Consider the following 8,760-nt stretch of genomic DNA (forward strand, 5'->3'; position numbering starts at 1 on the left):
CACACACACATACACAAAACACACTCGCGCGCGCGTGCGAAAATCAAATTGTTAATTCGACGTGTTGGTGAAAAAGCGTGCCCATCGGATATAAGATTTTAACGCACAATATCGTATCAAATTTTTTTTTATTAGTTCTTAAAAATCGATATCAATAGGTGCTTCGAATTTTGTTTTTGTTATATAATACAGATGTTTGATAGAAAGAACATCTGCTGCTAATTGCGCGATGTAGCTACTCATTAGATGTAGCTACTTTTTATGAATAAGAGAAAGTTTAGCATAGATGCGACCGACCGCAGGGATTATGAAAGACTCTTTCGGTAAAAATCATGATCATCTTAAAGCTGTGTGTTTTTCTCTTTCTTTCTTTCCTACTCCGAAAAATAAAGATACAATTGAAACAGTAATTTTTTCATTAAAATTGGAACCTCGTAATCTTGAAACAGTGCGAAAAATTTTTTCCGCACTGTGAATAGCATGAGTAAAAAATAGTTCACCAAAATCATGAATCTCATTGTTTTGAAGTGAAGTAGGGATCTCGTTATAACGTTCAGATTCTCAAATCGCGAGCTATTACGTGGTTTCAATGTAATTACACAATTAATTAATTAATCCATTTCTGAACAAAGTTTCTTTTAAAATTTCCTATTAAAACTCCCACAAATATTTTAGAAAATCTCCATTTGCTTATAAGGAAAAAATTTTTGCAAGTTACAATCGAACTTCGTCGTACTGAACACAATTATGAGCCACGGATATTAAAATCTTCTCCCGGATATTTGATACGTTGCACACATTATTTTACGATAAACGATTCGTAATAGCGCCGAATCAGCGGGGAGACGCGAGAGCGCGCGCGAGGTTGTTGCGAGCGGCTACAGCGGCGCCGGCTGTGCCGTATCAGCTGTTTATTGTCGTAAAGCAGAAGGGATACCTTGTTACATGGCGGCGGATTTTAACAAAATGTCTTGGGATTCGATAAATTTTGATAAGACCGTAGGGACGTACCTCGTTCTGCAGGAGCTCGCCACGACTTACTGAATGACGCGACTCGTTATCGCCGTTGATTAACCTTATCAACACGTGATGCGCTTTTATGGCGTAGTTGCATTCTTGACTTGTGGACCACGACGTGTTACTTATCGATCTGTCATCTTACGAAGTACAACACGTCGTCAAATGAGTCGCTGTTGCTAGTGTATTATTCGCCATACTGGATTGCGTTCAGAATCTTCACCCAGGTTCATCCAGGTGTCGGTTCATTATTGTTGTTCATCGAATGTTAAACAAGGAAATGACACCTGGGTGCACTCAGATAACGATGAATGCGGCCTTACCTACTGTGCTACTGACGGGTTAACATGTTCATAATAAAACGTAGAACTAACGAAATGCTTTTAACCTTTAATCTTTAAGTTCTGGTATTGAGAATTTCTTAAAATTTGGTATTATTATTATTATTGCGATTATTTTGAGCTCTGCTCGGATTTTAAACACAGAAACTTATCCGCAATTTGTACAATAATCTTAAATGGGAGATATCTATTTTTAAATTAGAAATATGTTAACGTAAATATTAATTATAAACAGTAACATACATTTCCAGTTTTATATAAAACTTTTGCCTCTTTTTTTATTATAAGATATATTTTGATCTGTATTTTTAACATATATAATATTTAAAAGATCTAAGGGATTTATTTTGAACGAAATGAAGATATGTTTTGCTAAGAGAATGTATTATTTGATTTTCAAAATGTTAATTTGTAGGCATTTTTTACATTATACATTTTCTATGATTAATGTCCATTTCTATTAATGTATAGATTAACTTTAATCTTGGTTTAATTAAATTTTTTTTATTTTTTTTAGTTCTAAGAATTAAAAAACTTAAAGAGATTAAAATTAATTTACATTGATAGAAATCTGTCTATTTTAGGACAGAAATCATACGTTTCTATAGAAATGATATTATCAGTTACAACAGCAATAATATCAGCAGTCAGTATGATATGGTATCATGATCGTAGTATCATAGCCAATGATTTATCTTCAGTTGATTTCATTAACAATTACCAATAACTGCTACTGACGATTTCATCGAACAAGATATTGAAATATATTTATTCTATGCAGTTATTGAATTTTAAATTTTCAATGCAGTCATTAAATTTTGAGTAACAACATCTAATGTTTTTTATGTTCTATCGATAAGGTAGAACTATCGAAGTAGCAAGTAGAAGTATTCGCTCTACACATACATGGTCTTTTCGCTTTTGTTTGTTCGATTATGTCTATATTTTGTGTGCCATTGTGGGTTGCACAAAACTAAATACTATTTAATATTGACAAATACTATTTTAGAAATATTTTAAGAGTATTTATCAAATTTTAATAAAAGCTGAAATTATCGAGCGATGAGTTGAAAATGATAAAGAATAATTGTAAATGCAAGTTTTAAATTGAAATAAGAATGCTGATAAGAATTTTTTCTTCCATAAAAGAAATTCGACGTACTATAGTTTTGAATCATATTAAGAAATTAAATAAGAAATCTCATCCAACTAGATATTCTACTCTCTATAATCTTGTAAGCTGATATAACTATCGTGAGTAAAGTACCGGAAATTAGAAAACGCGTTTAAATCTCACTCATGCAGCTCACGCAATTTTGAAGAGAAAAGAGGAATACGTATTCCGGAAACGGCGCGGATAACACAAAAGCGTTCCTTATATCATTCTCAGGATTAAATTGCATTATCGGAGAAGATGGTAGGCAGTCAGCACACCATAATGTATGTTGCCCTCGAGGCTGAGTCGAACACGATCAGCTCGGGTGAAATGAACCGTTCAGAGAGTACTTCTCTGAATTTTTATGTGATCTGCCGCGCGCAGCCAATCCGAATTACTCCGACTTTGTTGGCGACGCTTGCTACGGACGGATTCGAAATCACGAGTGGCTTGTTAATTCGCCGCGCCGTTCTCGAGTATGTTCCAGAGCAAACGAATCTATTCTCGTATTTTTTTTTACAGAAGAAAAACGCGGTCGGCTATATTCAAAATATATTGAATATATATTTGCAAATCGACGTTTGAATTTTGATATGGGTGGTTGAATGTCAGGGATGTCCATTTTTATCAACGTGGTAGATTAATTTTAATCTTGGTTTAACTTATTTTTTATCTTTTTCTAATTCTAATTCTAAGAAGAAAAAGAATAAATTAATTTATTTTGGTAGAAACGGACATCAGATTTATTAGTTATTTGATTTATTATAATATTAAATTATTTATGTTAAATTAATTGGAACTTGAACGGATCAAATGTACTAAAAATTGTGAGTCAAGCATTGACGATGTTACATTATCTTTTCCGACGTTACTATATCTTCACCATTTGAGAATATTCTTATCGCTCGAAAGAACATTGAATAATACTGGGGCATTGGAAGCTGCGAACGAGATCATATAGCATGATTGAAATGTATCTCCGTATAACGTTGCGGAGCGGTTTCCGTGTCGTTGAATCCACAGTGCGAATCGCGAGTCGATTTCATTAGCGTCGCATTTGGCGTGCGCCCGTCAAAATTGCAGCAGCAGGCAGGCGGCGGGGGCTTAAGAGAAACTGCCATCGCCATCGTGCAGACGGTGGTGAAAAGGGGAGTGGTTGGTGGTGAAATAGGAGCCGGCTGCTGCTATGCTATGGTGGGAGAAACCGGGCCAGTAATCTCCGCTCACAGCTCCACTTCTGCGTAATTTATTACGACTTGCCGAGCATCCCGCAGGGTCGAATCCAACTTCGGATAGTGAAGCGCGCTTTCTCGCTAGTGAACTGGGGATTTATCGTAAAATACAAAATGAACCGTCAAGCGGAACAGTATTATGAATCAGGTACTTCTCGAGGAATAAAAAGATTTGCGCGAAAATATTGTTAACGCAAAATCTAGCTACCGCGTTGTAGTTACTTGTATCTTCACGTAAAGAATTAAATTTCAAATTTAATATCAAAATAATCGAGTAGATATATATCATATTTAATTTTCATTTTTGTGAAATTGATAATAGGGGATGCTAGTATTATTTTATAAGGATTTTATAAGGATTTAGATTTTTCTAGTCTCATCATATGTCAGTATATATTATCACAAGCACTTAACATCGAAGTCTTAAGTTATATTCCGAAATCTTACTTTTACACGATCGTAAAATGTTTCGCATCCATCCGAACGCGATAAAATTCTATCGAGATGTAAGAACTTCGGCGCGGTGCCCACGGAGAGTGCATCCCTGGATGAACCGTATAGCACGTATTATACGAGGGTGAGGGTGATCAACAATGGCGGCACGACCTCAGGAGGCTCCTCCGTTCTCCGTTCCCTGTTCCCGACGCCATTTTACGTTGATTACGATGCGGTTAGCTCCTTCCAGCCTCCCGCAACCCCTCGAGTTCCTCATTCCATTCGGACTGCTTTCCTTCCTTCCACCCCGCCACCCCTGATGTTCAACCTCTCCGGCACCTCCTCGTCTAATTCTATTCTCCTCCTCTCCTTCCGAGGCACTTACACACAATCGACTCGACCAACACAATCCATGCTTGCCGGTCACCGTACTTAACGTTGTGGTCCGTCCTGTGAGGTAAGAACAGCTCGGCAGCACGGATCAGCGACTGATCTATGAGTCTTTGTCATGTTTACTGAACCGCCGACCGGATATCTCGGCTTAGTCTCTTTCGCCCGGCGATATATCGCGAACGTTCGTGCTGTAAATGTTATACTTGTGTTCCTCGTGTCGAATGTTATTTCCATGTGACTCTCTTGTATTAGAGAAAAAAGTAGAAGTGAAGTATAAATTTCAAACAACGCGCTACGATTTTGGCTTTGTTTCAGATAATTACAGAAATTTTGTATCTATGATAGAATGCCTTGGAAATATAAAAAAAATTGTAAAGTGTTTTTTTACAAACTTGAGTCGGTATTCATATCCATTCTTATGTCAAGATCATCTTAAGTAATATCTTAGATGCTGGAACGATTCTGATTGATTTACGATAAACTTTATCACGAATCGATTTTTTGTCTCTTCCATCTGAGATACTTTACGATATAAAAATATGAGAACGTAGAGAAAAAACAACTGTGAGAAGAAAGGATCAATAATAAGATGAAAGTAATTTTTCACCTCGTTGACAGGTTCATTAAAGACAATATAATTGATTTGTTCGGCACATTCTTCCCCTGTACATAAAAATATACGTAATTTGCTAATGACGATCATAACAATAATTTATGTGATCTGTGACTTTAATCCTAATAGATTCGGTCTTATGACAACCTATCTTGTAATAGATAAGTTGTCTCTTACGAAGATAAAGTAGAAACAGCACTCGAGAAAATATGATGAAAGATATTAACAGATCAGACTCCAGCAGAAGTTGGATTGTATCTTTGTGTTAGTTTTTATGAGAATATTCAATACCTTCCACGCCATTACACGTGTAGGATGTAAATAGCATAGTTCACTCATTATTATCTGGTTTATTAAAACATTACTAAATTACTAATTATACGATAAACAATTTTGCCTTATTCGAAGATAAAACAAATCAGTGAAAGGGATCATTCAATATGTTGTAACTCAGGATCATTCAATATGTTATTTTCTCGTATCAACAAGTAATTCTTAAAATATTGAAGATTTTACTGTTGTTATTGGGCCATAAAGTTATTGACGTTATTGCAGTGCTGCGTCTTAATAGTCGGGACGAATTGTTGACAAATCGTGCAGGGAAGGCAGTTGTGGAAACTAGATAGCTTCGTATTTTCGGAGTACATCGTAGTGATAGAATAAGAAAAAAAAGAGGATAGAAAGGGGACGAGGGATGAATTGGACAAGACAATGTGAGGACAAAGAGGAAAGGATGAAAATAAGAAAAAGAGTCAAAAATAGAAATGGATGATGAAAATGGAGACGGATAGAGGTACATGTAGAAATCAGAATAGAGGCAGAGACAGGCATGTATGACGAAGGAAAGAGGGAGAGAATGGAGAGGACGAGAGAAGAGGAGTAGATGTGCACGTAACGTGACGGACGTCGCCTGAAAGCTCGTCCGAGAGAGCGTCATGACGGCGTCGTCGTCGTTGGGGTTGATTGTCGCAGATCTTATTATCCCCCCTTGTTCTAAGGAAGCTACGGCCGCAAGTTTGTACGTGTGTATACGTGTGTACGCGCCCATACATGCGCTCGCGCACGTGCACACGTGTGTATGTGTTACATGAGCAAAGGCTAGGTCGCTGGAGGAGGGTAGCATCCCCCTTTGCCCTCCCCCACTGGCTCCCCGCCACCCTCTTTAGCCCCAAGCTAACCTTGTTAGCGCTAATGACGGACTCTGCCGCGAGATGCGCACGAGCCAAGGCAGGGACGTACATCTCGTGATCCTTGTGGTGTTCTAAGTTAAAGATGGCGGTGCTTGACCCTTGAAATATCTCGGAATACTATTGTGTTGAAATTGTGTCTTCCTTTTTTCTTTTACATTACTATAAAAAATGATTTGAAGTTTAAATACTTGAAAAGATTCATCCATTCAGAAAATTGATTTCTTCTCTATACAAACCAAATCTTTAACAATAAATAAAGAAATATTACAAATAGAACATAAATTAACATAAATTAATATTAATTATATTGGATTTTATTGAAATTAAAGAGATTTTATATTATTAGTAAATTGTATTATAAATAATTTGTTATAGTAATTTTTCTATATATGTATACAATTACAAAAAAAAGGAATTCAATTTTATGTTATATTAAAGTAATTATGATGTATAAAAATTTTGCGAAATTTGTGTTAATTTTATTTTTAATGAAAATTCCAAATTATCATATTGATGAAGCAATAAATCGCATCACGGATCTTGTTTTGTCGTCAAACACAACCATTATCACAGATCGTTGGCAGCATCAAAACTCTTACAAGTTTTTAGACAGGATCTATATTTGAAAGATGCTAGAAAATCTCTAATTCGAGAGAAAAACAGAAAGAGAGGAAGAGAGGGAACATGAGGGACTCTCGAAGCAACCCTCGACGGCCCCCAAAATCCATTAGACCGGAAAACGAGGTAGAATCGTAGAACGCAATGGCGTCTAGAAACAAACGACGGCCGATAGGAGTGAACAAGCAGTGAATCACCCAAGCACTTGTTTACCAAGAGAATCAGGGATTCAGGGATGCCATTCTCCGACTCTTGGAATCCAGCCCCATCGCGCTCGTTCTGCGTCCTCAGCCCCCCTTCACCACTCATCCATCGGCCCACCGCTTCCCACACCATCAACCTTGCCATCAGCTCACCACCGTCGTATGGGATCTTCCGAAGGCGGATGGAGTAGCTCCTCGCATACGTAGACACGCGCCGCATCTCGGAGCGTGTGAAAGAGAGACGGAGGTGGCGACAGAGAGCGAGGCGGAGCACGAGAATGACGGAGAAGGAGGGAAAGTTACGTAGACACAGAAGCGGCACTAGAATCGCTAAATGTAATTCAGTTAAAAGGGTTTTAGCAATACAATGCATATAAACATGAGTGCCCCACCCTTGTCGTCGCCACGTCCCTCCGAACTACCTCCCTTCCGCCTGCACGTTGTCTTTGAAATCCTCTCCCTCGACGACTCTCGACTTCCTTCTCGATGAGGATGAGCTTCCGTTACGAGATACGAGTGAAATCAGTTAACTGAGATTTAACGTCCGCCAAATGAATAGCGCGGCGATGAGAGCTTCTTTATGAGAGGTCTTGCAATACGTGTAATTTCAAGATTAAATTTATTTTTCAGAAGCTTGAAACGTGTCTTCTTTCAAATATCTTAATAAGATAATCTTAAATCTTAAAAGAGAACAGAATGTTTCTTAATCGCAGAATGCAGAACAGGAATTTCACGTAATTTCTTTATCCTTTTGATAAATTTGATCAAATTTTTTCGAAATTATATTTTACTTAAATTACATATAAATACATACTTATTGCATAAAAATAACAAAATTAACATTATTCTTAATTATTAATATATTTTGAATACTTATCCTAGTTTAAACTTGAAATCAATTAATTTATTAATTATCTACAATCTTTTGTGTAATTATCTACAATTTTATATGATATAGAAAAATAGTAAATTGCAATTTCGCGAATTAAAGACTATCTACATCTAAAGAATAGTTTTGCTAAAATATCTAAAGATTTAGCTAGATATAAAATAATTTTGTTTGGATCATCAAAATAATTATGTAAATATAAATTTCTAAAATGATAAAATTTACAGCATTATTATCAATGTTTAGGCGTTCTACATAATTATTTTAATGAACCAATTATTTTCACAATTATTTTCAAATTTGTATTTAACTGTTGTATTTATCCATCTGTAATTGTTATATAACATCATATGTTATATAACATTTATATTAGAGTGCGAAATTATAACATAAATGTTACTTTTAATTGATGTCGTCTGGGTCAATTTTTATATGAATCTGCGGCTTTGTGCATAATAGTTTTTTTATCCATTTGGATATCGTAAATCACTGGCACTATACTATAATCTATCCAGTTCTCTGCGATTAAAATCGATTTATATGCAAAATAATTATTGGGTGCACGCGTGATTATGAATGCGATTCTCAAAATCTCCGTTCGCGCGAACGATTGCGGGGCACACGCGAATAAATCTCCGAGTGTTAGAAGAAGAGAATACTCGGAGAACGCGAA

The 8,760-nt window shown here is 36.3% G+C and overlaps 1 protein-coding gene across 3 annotated transcripts in view; it reads right to left on the reverse strand.

Annotated features, from left to right (window-relative positions):
* The window catches only part of LOC108690368 (N-acetylgalactosamine kinase), a 26,726-nt gene extending 25,606 nt beyond the window's left edge, over positions 1-1,120 (reverse strand). For 2 of the 3 annotated variants that reach the window (XM_018197622.1, XM_018197619.1), the window contains exon 1: positions 1,012-1,120. The gene's annotated coding sequence lies outside the window, so the exon portion shown is untranslated. The remainder of the gene's footprint in view (positions 1-1,011) is intronic. The other variant, XM_018197621.1, reaches the window with a different exon arrangement.
* Between the last annotated feature and the right edge of the window lie 7,640 nt (positions 1,121-8,760).

The sequence above is a fragment of the Atta colombica genome, unplaced genomic scaffold (genome assembly GCF_001594045.1).
Source record: "Atta colombica isolate Treedump-2 unplaced genomic scaffold, Acol1.0 scaffold32, whole genome shotgun sequence".
In the NCBI taxonomy this organism is placed as follows: Eukaryota; Metazoa; Arthropoda; class Insecta; order Hymenoptera; family Formicidae; genus Atta; species Atta colombica.